The sequence below is a fragment of the Carlito syrichta genome, unplaced genomic scaffold (assembly GCF_000164805.1).
Source record: "Carlito syrichta isolate Samal-C Ts95f unplaced genomic scaffold, Tarsius_syrichta-2.0.1 Scaffold308800, whole genome shotgun sequence".
NCBI classification, from domain to species: Eukaryota; Metazoa; Chordata; class Mammalia; order Primates; family Tarsiidae; genus Carlito; species Carlito syrichta.
The window spans coordinates 401,733-420,226 of NW_007252896.1; positions in this window are offsets into that span (position 1 = coordinate 401,733).

The following is an 18,494-nucleotide window of genomic DNA, read 5'->3' on the forward strand; positions in this document are numbered from 1 at the left end:
CCGCGGGTTCGAGACCCGCCTGGACAACTTGGCGAGATCTCATCTCTACAATAAATCAAAAAATTAGCCAGGCATGGTAGCACATGCCTGTAATTCCGGCTACTTGGAAAGCTGAGGCAGAAGGATCGCTGGAGCCCAGCAGGTCAAGGCTGCAGTGGCTGGGAGTGGCCACTGCACTCCAGTCTGGGCAACAGAGTGAGACTTCAACTCAAAAAAAAAAAAAAAATAGTCAAATTTGTCAATCTTTTTAGTTTATGGTTTATACTTTTTGTTTATACGTCAAAAAGTCATTTCCTACATCAAGGTCATAAAAATATTTTCTTATATTCTTTCCTAAACTGTTTAGGATTTGCTAATCTACTTTTAATAACTTTTTGTATATGGTGTAGGCTGAAATTTGACTTCATTGCAACCCTCTTGAAAATATGATTTTCAAGTTGTTTCAGCACTATTTATTGAATAATCTTTCTTCCTTCTACTTGTCTACAATGCCAATCTAACATAAACCAAGTTTCCTTATGTAGGGTTCTGTTTCTAGTTCTCTATTTTTTGCATTGGTCTATTTGTTTCTCCCTGTGTTAATACCACACTGCTATAACTATTTATTGTTTTATAGTAAGTCTCTTTATTTTTTCTCTCATATAAATTTGAGAATCAGCATGTTAAATCCCTCTCCTCCCAAATCCAGTTGTACCTTTGATGGAAATTGTACTGAATCTTTAGATCATTTTGTGGAGACTTGACATTTTACTATTCTGAGTCATCCCATCATGAACATGGTACACTCTCCATTTAGTTGGAATTCTTTTTTCTTTTTCTTTATTTTAAAGATTTTCTTTATTTTACAATTCAGGGTTAGGTATATATATGTTCATTATGCAGGTACCCTTGTTGATGAGGTGTGCCCCTCAATCCCCTGGCAGTTTACCTCAAATGCCAATCCTGCCCCCACTCCCCTGGCAGTTTCCCACTACTGCCAATCCCTTTCTTTTTTTTTTGAGTTGGAGTCTCACTGTGTCACCCAGACTGGAGTGCAGTGGCCGCTCCTGGCCACTGCAGCCTCGACCTACTGGGTTCCAGTGATCCTTCCACCTCAGCCTTCCAAGTAGCTGGAACTACAGGCATGCACTACCACGCCCGGCTAATTTTTTATTTATTGTAGAGATAAGGTCTCACCCAAGTTGCCCAGGGCTCGAGCCCATGGGCTCAGGCAATCCACTCATCTGGCCTCCCAAAGCGATGGGATTACAGGCTGAGCCACCAAGCCCGGCTGCCAATCCCTTTCTTATAGTATTTAGAATTCTTATTTTTTTTTTTTTGAGTTGGAGTCTCACGCTGTCGCCCAGACTGGAGTGCAGTGGCCGCTCCCGGGCACCGCAGCCTCGGCCTGCTGGGCTCCGGCGATCCTTCCGCCTCAGCCTTCCAAGTAGCCGGAATTACAGGCATGCGCCACCACGCCCAGCTGATTTTTTGATTTATTGTAGAGATGAGGTCTTGCTGCCCAGGCGGGTCTCGAACCCGCGGGCTCAGGCAATTCACTCACCTCAGCCTCCCAAAGGCGCGGGATTACAGGCTGAGCCACCGAGCCTGGCTCAAGAATTCTTAATGCTTTAAAAAATTTTTTAATAAATTTCTCCATGACAGTTTAGTGCATCTTTTGCTAGATTTATTTCTGGCACCTTTCCATTTTCAAACTGTTAGTGATGTAAATACAATTTAATTTTTTTTATATTGGTTTCATATCCAGTAACCTTGACAAATTATTTTGCTAAATTTTATTGGGGGAGGGGGTAGAGCAGGGGTCTGTGTAAGTAATTATATCTGTGAATAATGATACGGTTTTAACATTTTTATTTATTTATTTATTTATTTTGTCCCCCCCCCCTCCCCGTAGAGATAAGGTCTCACTATGTTGCCGGGGCTGGTCTTGAACTCCTGGGCTCAAGTGATCTTCCCACTTTGACGTCCCAAATTGCTAGGATTATAGGCGTGGGCCACCTCACCCAGTTAGATAGGATTTTTTTTTTTTTAAGAAAATAATCTAGAACTAGCTGGCATGAGACCAAAACCAGTAGTTTCCATTTCCTTTGAAAAACACTCAAATAGTGTTAACAGTTAACTGTGAAGAGAGAACACAATGAACTCTAGTTCTCTACTTGCCCCCAAAGAAAACAAAGATGCAGTCATGTAAGGCAAGACCCATGTGTGTCTAACACATCTGTTAAGAGTTACTGATAGCTGGGCTCGGTGTCTCAGCCTGTAATCCCAGAGCTTTGGGAGGCCGAGGTGAGTGGATTGCCTGGGCCCGCAGGTTCGAGACCCGCCTGGGCAACTTGGCGAGACCTCATCTCTACAATAAATCAAAAATTAGCCGGGCATGGTAGCGTGCACCTGTAGTTCCAGCTACTTGGAAGGCTAAGGCGGAAGGATTGCCAGAGCCCAGCAGGTCGAGGCTGCCGCGGTTACTGCATTCTAGTTTGGGTAACAGAGTGAGACCCCAACTCAAAAAAAAAAAAAAAAAAGTTACTGATAAAGATAATCAGAATTAGTGAGCACTTACTCTATGCAATGTAGGGCTGGACATATATTTTCACATCTGAGGATGCTGTCAAGAAGGAAGAAAGGGAAAGAAAAAAAAATGGAGAGACAGTGTATCTTTTTAAAATGCCATTTATCCTAAAAATGTCTTCTTAAAAAGAGTTTAGAATTCTTTGGAGATTGACACCATATATATGCCAGGCACTGCTGTTTTTTAATACAAACCTACAGTGGAATACATTTTGAAGAGAAAACAATACACTATTGTGTCTAGCAAAGTTTTGGTCAAAATCTCAGTTTTGCATGTGTTTGTATTTAGAGAAATAGATCTGCCTGACAATTCTTTAATCAGTGGCATAATGATTTAGAAGCTGCCATCTGTGAGTTTAATCATCTAAATACTGGAAAAAACTGATGATGATCCTGAGGGAAAAGCCGCAGTATAAGAAAGCTGAGCAGACACATGCAGACTGACTACAAGATGACAAAAGAACTAGTCAGTTCTTTCAATTGGCCAAGCCAGTCATTTAGCTCTTTGATATCTGTTAACTAATTGTGCTTCTCTTTTTTTCAAAAATAAAATTTTTGGTATCACCCAGACCGGTTAAAGGACTGATGCTTCACTTGAGGAAAAGAATCCTCCAAGACAAATCTTACACTTTTTTTGAGAAATGGGTCTTACAAGTCTCATGTCTCCCGAGGGGTCCGGGAAGCCTAATAAGGTCTGTAAGCTCCTAGACCAATTAACTCAAGTCCTAAGGGCCGGATGCAAATGAAATCAGCAGCAGGTTGCCTTTCATCTTTCTCTCCCCAGCACCAACCTCAATGCCTTGCACTTACTAAGTATTCAATCAATGTGTGTGAGACATATCTGTGGATCTCTTTGGAACGTCCATGACGGATACTCAGAACTGTTCACTAGAGCATGTCAGTTCATCAACCATGTTAACATTATGACTATCGAGTGAGGAGAGAAATGCCAAAACCCAAATCTAGAGCTTGAGATAGCTACATGACAGAGGTACGACTTCAGATACAAGCCCTCTGCCTTCCCTTCAGAGTAGCACAAGCAACTGGATATGAGCTCCTAGGTAAAGGAATACAACGGTTCAGCAAAAATAGCAGGTCAGACGAAGGGGCACTTGCAGAGGGTGGCAGCAATCCACTCTACACCACTCATGAGGGGTCCTCCGCCCCATGAATGTTTGTCATGGCACTCCTTGTTTGCAGCCTGCCATGAATCAGTGAATACAAGTAGAGGATGGCAGTGATAATAACCAGAACAATGAATACTTACAGAGTTTTTATTATGTGCGAGGTACGGTTCTAAGTACTTTAACATGCATATATATGAACAATGAAAATGAAGTTATCTTCCTAACTGAACACTAAACACTGGTGTCCAGGGTACAAGTACATCCTGCTCTGTGAAATGTTTTTCATCCTTCTAAAAATTCCATCCTCTTGAGAGGTCCCATCAGGAAATCATTCCCTCACTGGAGACTCTACCTGGAAAAGAAATTAAAAAGTGAAGCACAAGCTGATGTTTAAAAGACTCTCCTCATGTCTTCCAATGTCTCTCAAAAGTCAGCAAGGAAGTCAAGAAGCAGCTCTCACTGAGGAGATAAAACTGTATACAAAGCAAAATTACAAGTAATCAAAATTAGCAGCCTCTGGGCTTTTCTTCAATTGGCCAGAGTCGCTTTGAGAGGTGGCTGTCTCCTATGTGCATTACAATAATGATTCCTGTGCATTTGGTGTATGTATCACCTAAGAAGAAAATGAGGCTCTCCAAAGACAAATGCAAAGACATGCCCAATCTGTCTGTCAGCATGGGAATCAGTGGCAATAATGAGCCCCACCTGGTGTATTTCATGCCCCAGTGCAGACAGGATATTTGAAAAATGTTGACAACACATCAGTGACCAAAGGAGCATGGAGGCAAACCGCTGTGGAGAGAGATGAATGTTGGATCCAGAAGCCACTCGATTCAGATTCTGGACTTTGCATGTAAAAAGCCATTGAGCAATACAAGGGTTGACATCTGAGACTGCGTCCGTTAGCCACTCAGTCATCAGTAAGCATCTGTGAAGGGCTACAGTCACAGTCCTGGGCTAGGAGCTATGGAGAATATAAGAAAAATAGGAGACAACAAGACTACTGAGCTAATAGTCTAATAACAAAGATGTTGCGGCTGAAGTCCATGAACTGAGTGACATGTATCTGCAGTCAGGAGCTTGGGTCTGTGTGGTTTAGTTGAGCGCCTACCCCATCCAGGTCCAGTACAAGGGGACAGCAATATGATTAAGACTCAGATGCCAACATGACATTTACACTTGGCAGAAGGGAACAGATGTGTAGGAAGAACATCCCTCTTCCTGCCATTCAAAGGAAGGAAATTCCACCAGCTGATATGAGGACTGACAGCAAACTAGTACACAACCTCAAAAGCCTCACTGAAAGGCATACAGTTAAACATTATGTTTACCAGGTGTCAACGTGTTCTTACTGGTTATTCCTTCCAGGTCCTTATAGAGAGTCCAACATGCTCACTTCTCTTCTTAGTTTCCTGAATCCCAAAGCTGGTAAGTGACCTGCCTTAGGCCACACAGTAAGTCAGCAGAAAAGCTGAGACAACCCTCCAAGCACCTGTGCCAGGCCCTGGCCACACGCCACATCTGATCCCCACACTGGACTGAATTACACTGTGCTCTTCACTGGGCAAAGAGGCCCAAGAATGCTGCAGATGTACCTGCAGGGCTTCCTGGTTCTGCGGGCCGAGCTTTTGCTGAAGCCCCACAAAGTGCAGGAAAGAGTAGGCCTACTGGGAGAGTCCAATTTCCCACAAGTCAGTTCGACCAGTGTTCTGTTACCTTCACTTCTTGCCTGGATCATCAGGCTCTATCCCACCAAAATGGCAGTAGGAGGTGCATGCCTTCGCCCTTCAGATAAATACACAGCATCCCACCCCACCACTCTGTACCTCCCAGCTGCACCACACTTCAAGAAAACTCAGCAGAGAAAAATGCACCCTTTTAAAACAGATCTTTGTTCGGTTATTATCAACATTTCAGGATGCTTCAGAATGTCAAAGGAGGTTTCTTACTGGGTTCCCAGGAGGTGAAGTTTGTTTTTAGTGTCCAGGGCCAACCAGATCCAGGACTCTCTCAGGCTCTTGTAGCTCACAGCAGTCTTGAACTCCTGGGCACAAGTGATCCTCCTGACTTGAACTCCTGGGCACAAGTGACCTCCCAAGTAGCTACAATTACAGACACACATCACCACACTTAATTTTTTTTTTTTTAGAAACAGGATCTCACTATGCTGCCCCGGCTGGCCTCAAGCAACACCCCCACCTCAGCCTCTCAAAGAGTCCAGCATCTCTCCTGTTCTTCAGCCTCAATGTCCTCACTTCCTTGGACCTAATTCTCTAGAATCATGAGAGCTAATCTGACTGGGGATTTATGATCATAGGAACTAGTTGTAACAACCCTACCTCATAACACATGTGCATTCCAGTGACGGGGTCCCAGCCCTCACTGGCCAATGGGAAGGGATGCAATGGCAACCCAGTGGGGCTAGGAAGAAAAAACATTTGAGACCACGGGCAGTCTCTTTATTCCTCAAGCCACACCACCTAGGTAGCCACTTTTAGGGCTACACTCCAACATGCTGGATAATAAAACAGAAGAACCAGGCTGGGAAAGACCTTACGAACTCATCCACTCCAAGCCTCTCCTTTCAGTAAGGTCCAGGACTGCTGTAACTTCTCAAACCCATCCAGCTAGGGGCACAGCTTGAGGGCTGGCATCTCCTGACCCATTCAGAAATTGGACCCACTCCTATCGGATGCATAAAATGAGAGGCACCTGTGATTTTTATGTAGCCTTGCTTATGCTTCTTATGCCGGCAGGCCGATCAGCATGCCGCATGCTAAAGAGGGTTCACCCACAGGGAAGCCATTGCGGAGACAGGTTAAGTAACCTCCCAGACACGCGGTGAGTCAGCAGCTTACACTGGCAGCCTCGGCCTCGTAGCCGCTCCCACCCACCCCAGCTGCTGTGGGCGCTGCTCACTCTGATCTCATGCTGCCCCCAATGCCTTGTTCCTGGAGGTGTTGCTATTGTTATCCTTGGCAAACGCCGGTGTATTGTTACCCAAGGCCCCAGGTCAGATGCTGCGAGAAGACACTTGGAATGAGACACCAGACCTCCGCACAGAGCAGCTGGAATCTGGACAGGGGCCAGTTGCTAATCACAGTAAGACAAACTTTCATTTTAGTCTCTATTTTATGGTTCCCATTTGTTTACCTGCTCATTGCTGCAGGTTAGCAAGGAATGAGCTTTGATCCTGCTCCAACACCAACATTACTGTTTGCCCGGGCGCTCAGCAAAGGAAGCTTGGCCAGCGGGGCAGGTCAGGAATGAGCCCCTGCGCAGGTCCCCAGGGAACCAGGAGACTCCTCCCCAGTGCACTCTGGCACCTGAAGTTGGCGTTTCCCTTGGCATGAAGGCCTAGTCTGGCTGTGTCACTTTCACATGTTGGACCTGCCTCTCGGGACGGACAGAAGCCTCTGGAAGCTCTGCCTGGCAGCTCTGGACACTGGGGCTTCATGCATAGTTACTCAAAAAACACAGCATGCTAATGATGAGGAAATGACAATGAAAACAAGGAGGAAGACAAACTGAACACAGTCAAGAACGGTAGCCATGGGGAGCTCACACCTGGGGCCTAGACCTCTCAACTCACCTCCAGAGCGGGTGAGAAGAATGAGAAGCCCTGACCACCAACATTCTTGACAATAAATATGCCAGTGTCTGCCAAGGATAACAACAGCAGCGCCTCCAGAAGCAAGCATGAGGGGCAGCTTGAGATCAGAATGAGCGGGACCCGCAGAAGCTGGGGTGGGAAGGGGCAGCTCCGAGGCAGAGGCTGAGGGTGTCGGCTGCTGACTCACCATGTGTCTAGGAGGTTACTTAACCTGTCTCTGCAACGCCTTCCCTGTGTCCTCTGTCACCTGAACAACGGCCACTGTAATGTGTCCAGACACTGGAAGGCTTCGGTGGGAAGCCTATTTCTCATTTCCAGCTTTCCTCCAAGCTGCTATAGAGCAACTCCATAAGGACAGGAATTTAGGGCCAAAGGAAAGAAAGTTCTCAGGTCTCTTCTCATCCACTGAGAGGTGAACTGAGATGACACTTCAGAGACAAACCCATGTATTCACTGGAGATGGAGATGGGGGATGTAATCTGTCCATTCCACATGGTCTTATAAAAAGTCAATCAACTTCCCCAAACACTCAGAAAGTGGAAAGGCTGAAAAGCACTGGCCAGGGGCAAGGATAACTATCCTCAGGTCTACAGCCCTCGAGGGCTAAACCCTGGCAGCAGCTTTATCATCTGGACAATGAAGAAGGGGAACTGCATTTTGGAAAGGACATACCCAAGCCCAGTGGCCTTTCCAGTATAGGGCAAGTAGAAAAGAAGGAATATAAAAAAAGAGGGAAGAAAAACCTCTTCAGAATGACTTTAATTGTCTCATTTAACCTCTTTAAGCTTCCCCATTTCTACTTCTCAGGGAAGTATGTCAACTTTTCACTGGCTTTAAATAATCATGAAGAAATGGGTTATATGGAACTAAGAAGCACTATGTCTAACAATTTAGAAATTGCTACTCTTTGGGTAAAAAAATGAAAAGACATTACTACTACCATCTTGTTAAAAACAAAAAAAGGAATTTTTCCATGGCCCCGGTTTTTTTTTAAAGTTTGTACATGAGATTTTACATATATAATCTGCAGCTGCCTTCAAGAATTTTTTTAAAGCTCTCAGAACACACATATTTCAGAAGAAGAAAAATGGTTTTCTATAAGAAAGCTTGGCAGCACTGCCTTCTGGGTCTCCCTTTACAGCATGAAAGGGTCAGCTCACGTGTGGGCAGTGGGTAGTAAAAGGTTGTGTAATTGCACCAATCAGAAAACATACAGATGACATGATGTACAAAGTGCTTTTGAGAAGAGTGTTTGAGGATCAGGGAGAGAACTCTTTAAAAGGAGGACTCACAAGCCTGACCATGTTTCTGATTTCCATCTAAATGGGTTTCACACAGCTCTTGTCAGGAAACTCAAAAGGAATTTTCACAGACGTCTTCTCCAAAGGACACTGGCTGCAATAAAGCTGAACACTTAACTGATTTTGGCTGGTAGAGGGATGGATGGAGGGCATCTAAGTCCATTTTGTGCTGCTATAGCAGAATACCTGAGACTGGGTAATTTATAAAGAACAAAAATGCATCATAACATGGTGGAGGACATCACATGGATGAGTAAGAACAGAGAAGGCAGCCAAACTCATCCTTTTATCAGGAACTCACTCTCATGATAACAAAATCATTCCTGAAATAATGGCATTAATCTGTTCATGCAGTCAGAGCCCTCAAGACCACCTGTCAATGCCATTGCATTGGTAATTTTCTCATACATGATTGGGGGATACATTCAAATCACAGCAGAGGGAATGTTTTTAGACCTTCAAAAATGGGAATAGAGTTTGTTTTTGTTAAAATAATGGAATTGTTATATCATCAACCAAGCTCCTAAAGGGTCCACAGTTTCAAACCTAAAACAGACATGGCAAAAGCCCACGAAAGGACAATTGCCACCATAGCTCCCAGTGAACTGCACCTCTTAGAAGCAGGGGCCACTGGCCCTACATGGGGCACCAAGAACAGCTCTATGGGCCAGATGTGCGGCTCACAACTGTAGTAATCCCAGCACTTTGGGAAGCCAAGGCAAGAGGATTGCTTGAGCCAGGAGTTCAAGACCAGCCTGGACAACATAGCGAGACTTCGTCTCTATACAATTTTTTAAAAATGATCTGGGCATTGTGGCGTGTTCCCATAGTCACAGTCACTCAGAAGGTTAAGGAGGAAGGATCACCTGAGCCCAGGAGGTCAGAGGCTGTGGTGAACCATGATCATGACACTGTACTCCAGCCTGGGCAGCACAGTGAGACCCTGACTCAAAAACAAAACAAAACAAAAAAACAGCTCTATGAAAAATTATATGGTACACCATAGGAACTGAGATCAATAAAGGAGGAAAACATACTTCCTCTCCAGGTTACTCTTTCCCCAGAACTAAGAACCTGCCATCTTTATATGCTCTTTTGGAAATCTCTACAAATGTCTTTCAACAAAAATTGCTCAGGCCCAGAAATCTGAGCTCATCATTTCAGGCAGGATGCATTTCAAAAATAAAATCATCATTCCAAAAGAATGTGTTATTTTTTCCTTAGCAAAAAGGAAAGCCTCTCTGCCACCCCCTTGTCTTTGTTAATTTTCACAAAATTGCCTTTACCCTCACCCTGTAAAACATGAGGAAATTCCAACTTTTTTGCTCTGGAAAGTTACAATGCCTGGTTAATTCTGGGTACAATGTCTGGCAGAAATTATTGTATGTCTAATACCTGGCTAGTACTGCCAGGTATATTACATAATTATAAAGAAAACCATTGCTAAAGTAAATGCTATAAAAGTCATCTTCTTGGTGAATATTTAATGATGTAGAAAATAGAAGAAAAAAGCAGGACTTAAACTTCTATATACAGTATAATCAAAAAGCAATTTTAATCTGTATGTAACTTAAGAATAAGTAGAAAAACTGAACAGTCCTATAATCATTTTAAAAATTAAATTGGTAGTTAAAAGTTGACATGCCAAAAGCCCTCATGTCCAAATGGCTTTAGAAGCAAATTCCACCAAATTTTATCAATTCAATCTTATGTAAACTCTCCCAGAGAGTAGAAAAAGAAGAAACATTCCCCAACTCATTTGATGAAGCCAGTGTAACTTTCAAAGCAAACCAAATATGGACAGCACAAGAAAAAAAATTATAGGCCACATTTACTCACAAACAGAAATGTGAAACTCCTAAGTGCAATTTTAGTGAACTCCTAAGGTGCAGTTTAAGATAATAGTAATAGGCCAGGTGCAGAAGCACTTTGGCAGGCTGAGGAGAGATGACTGCCTAAGCCCACAGGTTGGAGAACAGCCTGGGCAACTTGCGAGACCTCGTCTCTACAATAAATCAAAAAATTAGCCGGGTGTGGTAGCATGTGCCTGTAGTTCTGGCTACTTGGAAGGCTGAGGCGGAAGGATCGTCTGAGCCCAATAGGTCAATGCTGGGGTGGCCGTGAGCATGCCACTGCCCTCCAGCCTGGGTGCAGAGTAAGACTCTGACTTAAAAATAACAATAATAAAATAAAAAAGAAAAGTTTTATTAAAAAAACAAAATAAATAATAGTAATAACAATGATCAAACCATCTTTAATTCAAAAAATATAAGAAGAGTTTAATATTAGAAAATCATTTAATGTAGCTGCTCCATTAACATGTTAAAGACAAAAGTTATTATCACTTCAGTAGATGTAGAGAAAGCATTTTATCAAATTTAATTCTCATTCATGAAATTTAAAAATTATTAACAAACTAGGACAAAGACATGCTTACTTTGATAAAGGATATCTACTCATATCACATAGCAAACATTATATTTAATGGTTAAATGATAAAAGTGTTCCCCGACAAAATTTAAAACTGACAAGGATGCCCACCATCACTACTTCTGTTCACCATCATACTAAAGATCCTAGCTAGAAGAGTATGACAAGAAAAATCAATACGAAGGATAGATGGAAAAGAAAGAGACAAAAGGTCACAATTGCAGAAAATATAATCTACACAGAAAACTAAGAGAATCAACAAAGTATTAGACTTAATGAAAGAGTTCAGTTTGTTACCTATCTCATTAATATATAAAAATCCATACAGGTCAACAGCAATCAACTAGAAAATATAATTTTTAAAAAGAACAATCTATTCACAATAACAATAATTAGCCCTAGGCTGGACTCGGTGGTGTTAAAACCATTACAGAAAGAATAAAGAGACACTTTTATGAATGAAGTAGGCAAAAAAAAAAAACTTTAAGGCATGACATTAAAATCATAAAGCACTGGAGAAAAATAGAAATCACTGATGTATAAACAAAAGACAATATAAACACAGATTAAGAGAAGGTAGCTGAAATGAAAATAACTGTGTAAGGGAAAAGTTCATATTAAGAAGCCTGTAATCCTGTGCTTTGGGAGGCCGAGGTGAGTGGATTGCCTGAGCCTGCGGGTTAGAGACTCGCCTGGACAACTTGGTGAGACCTCATCTCTGCAATAAATCAAAAAAAAATTAGCTGAGCATGGTAGCACGCACCTATAGTTCCAGCTACTTGGAAGGCTGAGGTGGAAGGATCGCCAGAGTCTAGCAGGTTGAGGCTGTGGTGGCCAGGAGCATGCCACTGCACTCCAGTATGGGCGACTGAGTGAGACTCCAACTCAAAAAAAATAGCCCTAAAGTACCTATGAAGAATTCTAACAAATATATTAATGCCTTTATAGAGAAATTACAAACACTTATTGAAAGGAATAAAAGAAAACAGAAATAAATGAAGAACTGCAATATATTCATGGATGGGAAGACCAAACATTTTTTTCTCATTTAAAAATTTTTTTTTCCATTTTTATTTTAGATTCAGAAGGTACGCATATATGTTTGTTACACGGACATATTGTGTAGTGGTGAGGATTGGGTTTCAGGTGACCCATTCCTTAGATAGTGAACATTGTACCCAATAGGTAATTTATTTTTTTAAAAGATGTGAATTCTTCTTAAATTAATCTATAAATTTTGAGCAATTTTAATTAAAAAATTAACATAATTATTTTTTGCAGAACTTGATAATCTGGTCAAAAAGCCAAAAATAAATAAGACAAGGGGGCTAGATGCACTATTAAATATTAAGACATAAAAATGATAGTAAAATGGTGTGGAATTTAGTGAAAGATAGACAAGTAGACCAATGGAACACAAACTTCATGAGAACTATGTGTGACAGAAGGAGAATGACAGATCAGTGAGGACAAGATGGATTATCCAATAGACAGTGTAGAAACAACTGGCTACTCTTATGCAAAAAGAAGAAATGAGAGCCATACTCTTCACCAGTCACAAAAATAATTTCAGTTAGATTATAGTCTTAGGCCAGGCATGGTGCTTCCTACCTGTAATCCCAGTACTTTGGGAGGTGGAGGTGAGAGGACTGTCTGAGCCCAGGGGTTCGAAATACAGCCTGGGCAACTTGGCAAGACCTAGTCTTTACAAAAAATTTTTAAAAATCAGCCAGGTGTGATGGTGCATGCCTGCAGTTCCAGCTACTTGGAAGGCTGAGGCAGAAGGATGGCCTGAGCCCAGCAGGTTGAGACTGCGATGGCCATGATCGTGCCACTGCACTCCAGCCTGGGCAACAGAGTGAGACACTCTGTCTCAAAAAAGAAAAATAAAAAGATTACAGCCTTAAGTATACAAAGCAATTTATTAAAACCATTACAGAAAGAATAAAGAGACACTTTTATGAATGAAGTAGGCAAAAACAATTTTAAGGCATGACATTAAAATCATAAAGCACTGGAGAAAAACAGACATTACCGATGTATAAACAAAAGACAATATAAACACAGATTAAGAGAAGGTGTCTGAAATGAAAATAACTGTGTAGGGGAAAAGTTCATATTAAGAAAGTTGGAAAGGCCTGCCTGCAAAGTCAGTCCTTGGCTGGCATCTGGGGACTTGGGTTTTGGGAGGGTTCTCACCACTCCCAGAACCACTAAGAGGGACTCACTATGCCTAAACTATTTGTACAGATACTGTGGGGTATGCCAAACACCTGCTCTCCTCCTGGGAGCCTGGAATTTGGATACGTGCTAGACAGAGGCTGCCTGCATGAACAGCCCCCAATAAAAACCTTGGTCACCGAGTCTCTAATGAGTTGCCCTGGTAGACAACACTTCACATTTGTTTGCCACAATTTGATGCTGGGGAAATTAAATGTGTCCTATGTGACTTCATTGGGAGGAAGACTGGAAAACTTTGTACTTGGATGTCACTCCATACATCTTTTTCCTTTACTAATTTTATTTTGTATCCTTTTGCTGTAAGTCTTTGCTGTGAGTACAAATAAGGGTGCGTTCTGATAGCCTCCTAGCAAGCCACCCAACCTAGCAGTGGTCCTGGGGACCCCAACACAAAAATCAACAAAATATTTACATTCAAACTTCCTGAAAGTCAATTACAATAATGGAAATGAAAAAGATAAGCAATACAATGAGGAAACAAATGGGTAAAAAAAAAAATGAATAGACTAGTCTTAAAAGAAAAATTTTCATGGTCAGTAAAACCATGAAAAAATGTTCAATCTCAAATTAAAACAATTAAATATCCTTTCATCCTCACCTGAGGATATCAGGACCTCAGAGTATAAAAATACAGAACAGTGGTGAGATTGTAGAGAAGCCACTTTGGAGAATAATCTGACAACATCTAGTTAAACTGAAGGCACATGTATTCTGTGACTCAACACATGACATGAGCAAGACAGGTGTGAAGTGTAGCATGCACACGTCATGTATATGGATGTTCATTATAGCCTTGCTTGTAATAGTGAAACGTTGTTGTTGTTGTTGTTGTTTTGTTGTTGTTGTTGTTGTTGTTGAGTCAGAGTCTCACTCTATCGCCCAGACTGGAGTACAGTGGGCGCTACCAGCCACCGCAGCCTCGACCTGCTGGGCTCCGGCGATCCTTCCGCCTCATCCTTCCGAGTAGCTGGAACTACAGGCACATGCTACCACGCTTGGCTAAATTTTTTTTGGATTTATTGTAGAGATGAGGTCTCAACAAGTTGCCCAGGTGAGTCTCGAACCCGCCGGCTCAGGCAATCCACTCATCGCAGTCTCCCAAGGCGCGGGATTACAGGCTGAGCCACCAAGCCCGGCTACATTGTTGTTTTTAGTGCCCATCAAAAGAAGAATAGCTAAGCAAATCATGGTATAGTCATTCACCAGAAAGTTATACAATGTCAAAACAAACTAATTTCACAGATAATCCTTGATACTGTCAAATTCTCAAGTGATATGTATAGAGTATGCTACCATATAAATAATTATAAAACATACAAAACATATAGATTAGACTTTCCTATTATATAATACTTCTACCTACATAGATATGTAGGCATAAAAGTGCACAAGGCTAACTTCAGTTATCTCTAGAGAAGAAGAAAACGTAAGGGAACAGAGGGAAGGGGAAAGTGAGAAGACTTCAACAATGTTTTATTACATTAAAAAACACATTTGAAACAAATATGGCAACATGTTATATGTGAACGAAGGCTCCACGGGTTTATATTATTTCCTATAGATTTAAATTTTTGAAATATATTTTATAATTTTAAAAACATTGATAGATATTTGGAAGAGAACATTCAACACAGATATTAAGCAGGAAAATAAGAATTCTTCCATTTCATGCTATAACAATTTATACACACACCAGGTAAAGTTGCCTTTAAACCAAATATACTATTCTAACCTGTCCTATACAAACTCCAAAACCAAGTGATCTTTCCCAGATCAGCTCTGAGCATTGAGTATTCAAATTAAATTGTATTAACCTGTATGCACGAAGCAGGGAGCTGACATATGTCGCTGTCATAAGACTGGAATTCTGTTTGGCCATTAAAACTATCTTCTCCGCCCATGCTACAGATGCCCCTTGACCTCCTCTGCCACTGCTCCTCCAGCTCCCCTACCATAATACCTTAATAAGCTATACCTAAATCACCTTCTTTGTTCTAAAGTCAAGCCTCTCTTTTCAAGGTAACCTACAGGAGTTTCTCCAGAGATACAAGATCTCCACAGAGGTTTCTTCAGTAAGTAAGAAAACAGAATATATTAAATGTATTTATGTCCCAATGCCTGGTTTCCATTTGGGGATACAGACTGACTTACACTTGATTTCCTTGATATGTCATTTAGTGTCCATTTCCATAGGAGAATATATGTCAGAGACATTGGCAAATACCTCGAACAGAACACAGGAAATAAACTCACAAATCAAGTTCAGTTTAAACTACAGTGAGGGGGGTAACCACGTGCTAGCTTAAAGAGAGATTTTATGAAGTATACTACCAGCACTTTTATCACAGAAAGAAGAGAGTAACGCATCTTAGCTGTAAGCCTCAGTTTCACCCAGGCTGTTAAGAGCATAATGAAGCCATTTGAATGTGCGTGGCCATGCTGGCACTGTTGGTGGTGTGACTAATAGAAATCGTTTCCCCTTATCTTCCCGCCCCTCAGTGGGACTGAGGACTAGAACCGGGGTTGACACGGGCTCTGGTAAGCTGAGAGCATCTGCTGCAACGTCGCCCTGCAGAGAAGTTCAGAAGGTACACAGAGCAAAAGAAAAAAAGGCAAGAATTTCTGCAGAATGTCACCCTAACAAAGCACTGAGGCCGGGGCTCCTCCCCCGTCCTCTCTTCTCAAAAAAGATGCATTTTAACTGTTCTGGAGCAAGGAGCCTGCCCTCTAACTTAAGAGAAGGCTGATATGTCTTCACTATGTCATTCTTATTGATTTTCATAGGAAAAGCAAAATCTACTGTCCAGCCCTCAGGGTCCTTCAAGTCCCCTCAACACCTCTCAGGCCCACCACTCCCAGAACCAAGCTGGCTACAGTGACAGCCCACAGCTGCCACCTGGCCTGTGTCATGCCCTGCTCCTCAGGCAGAATGTCCACCTCTCTTCTCTCTCCATCAACTTATCCTAGCTCAGACATTCACTGGCTTTATATTCCCCCAATCATTCAACATTTTAAATATTTACTTAAAGCAGGCACTGTAAGGAACACAGAAAGAAAAGAAACCGGTTTACACTCTGGGATGGTCTGACTGTATCTTTACTCTCCGGCTCATCAGCCTCTCTGTGTTCTACACCCAGGGTCAACGCGGTGACACATTACTTTTTACATTTGTGCGTGTGTCTGCGTGTGTGTGTATGTATGTTTGTGTATGTGCATTTGTGCATGTGTGTGTCTGTCCTTACAAGCAAGATTTTTACGCACCATCTATTATTATAGTGTCTCCAAAGAATCCAGCACATAGCTCTGCCTATGCTGAAATTCCTTTGTCCTCTAACCTCAGAAAAAGGCCCAAATTTTTGTTTTATGATGTTATGATATTCACAATGTTTAACCACTTTTGTGTCATGGGCGTCAATCAATCAAAATGGATTCCTTGATGACCATGAGAGTGAGCATATGGGGGCGTGGGAGTATATCTGGGTGTCTGTCTGTCTCCCTACTAAGATATCAACCAGTCCTGGAGACTCGCTGGTGTATCAGGTGTTAACTCTTTCATTGTTGATTTGTAAGGAAGCCCCAGAGATCCTTGAGGTAGGACCTGGGGGGAGAGTGGGACCTGGACTCAGGGCAGCAGCTACTGACCAGCATGAGTGGTCGTGTTTCGATATTTTAACAACCGTGTGGCCCTGCATATGCATGCCAAGTTAAAAGTTAGCTTTGTTGTTAAGGCCACTGAAGATGAGGATAATGAGGACAACGGTATTACTCATTCCCGGATGGACCAATGATTCTGAAGAGCATATCCTTGGTCAGATGGCATCTAAGTGGCCTGGGCTAATGTCTAAAACCTGAAATTTTGCTGGGAGGAGTTTTTTCAACAGTGACATTTGAAGAAGCAAAAATTCCAAGGTTGCATCTTTAAGTCCTTTACTCTGCTGTAAATCTTAAATACACCTATGATTACCCTGCAAACCTTTCAAAGGTCTGAAGTCTGAACCGAGCCAGGTGTATAACTAAAGCCATATCCTGTGCTAAAAACCATCAACATGTGTTCTGGGAAAACCATATCTAACCTAGCACCACCCCATCCAAAAAGGGCAACAGCGGGGCTCAGCATTCCTGAAATTTCCCATCTTGGGACTCAATCAAGGGGTGACACCAGTGTGCACAGCCAAGTGCTCTGGCCATCAGTAAACCACCCGCTTTGTATCTCAGGAATACAAACAGCTAGATTAGGCAGTTAGGGACAAAGGCCAGATAGCTCAGGCAGACACCAGACGAAACCATAGACAGCTCAGCATCTGTAGACTTTCAGTCATTCCATTCAAACCCCATCTGCTAAACAGCCCACTCTTTCCATCAACTCACTACCAAGGTTCCTATGCTCCCCATGTGGAACTCTATAGCTTGCAGGTATAGAAGAAAGAATGAGAGTTTAAAAATGCCATCCTCTTTTCATCTGATTTCAACCTTCTGACTTGTGATGTGAATAAAGTGGCCATCATGCTGAGTCTCTCTATAAACCAGAAGTGGCGGGGAGGGATTGCTTGCAGAACAGAAAGAATCAATCACAGAAATAACAAGGACTAGAAGCATTCAAGTCACAAAAAAAAAAAAATCACAGTGTATGTGTTCCTTCTCACAAACATTCTTCTGTAGTTTGGAATCTGGTTAGAAGGAGCACCGAAGAAAGCAGTATGAGGAGAGAGAACAGAGAAGATCAGAGTTATAATGGAAGTCAGCAGAGAGACAGGCCTCTTTGCCATTTCATGAGTCTCCCCTTATGTTCTATGACAATATCCCCCTCATTCTCATTGTCTGCCTTCCTCCATAACTCAGCTAAGCACAACAAAACTGGTCTGGACTAGGCCAGCAGCAAAAGTCTTTCCCAATTGTGGCTGAAGTTTATGGTGCCATTTCCCTAGTTACAGAACTTTAAAAAGCAAAATGTTCTGGAACCAACCCTGTTGCCCATCAAAGCTGAACTGGATTTTAAAAATGTGGTACATATACACAATGGAAATTATGCAGCCATAAAGAAATACAAACATACAGACTTTGGAGCAACTTGGATGGATTTGGCGTTGATCATACTCAGTGATCTATCACAGAAACAAAGAACAGAGTACCATGTGTTCTCACTCATAAGTGGAGCTTGAACAATTATAATACTATAAGAAAGGGACTGGCAGTAGTGGGAAACTGTCAGGGGAG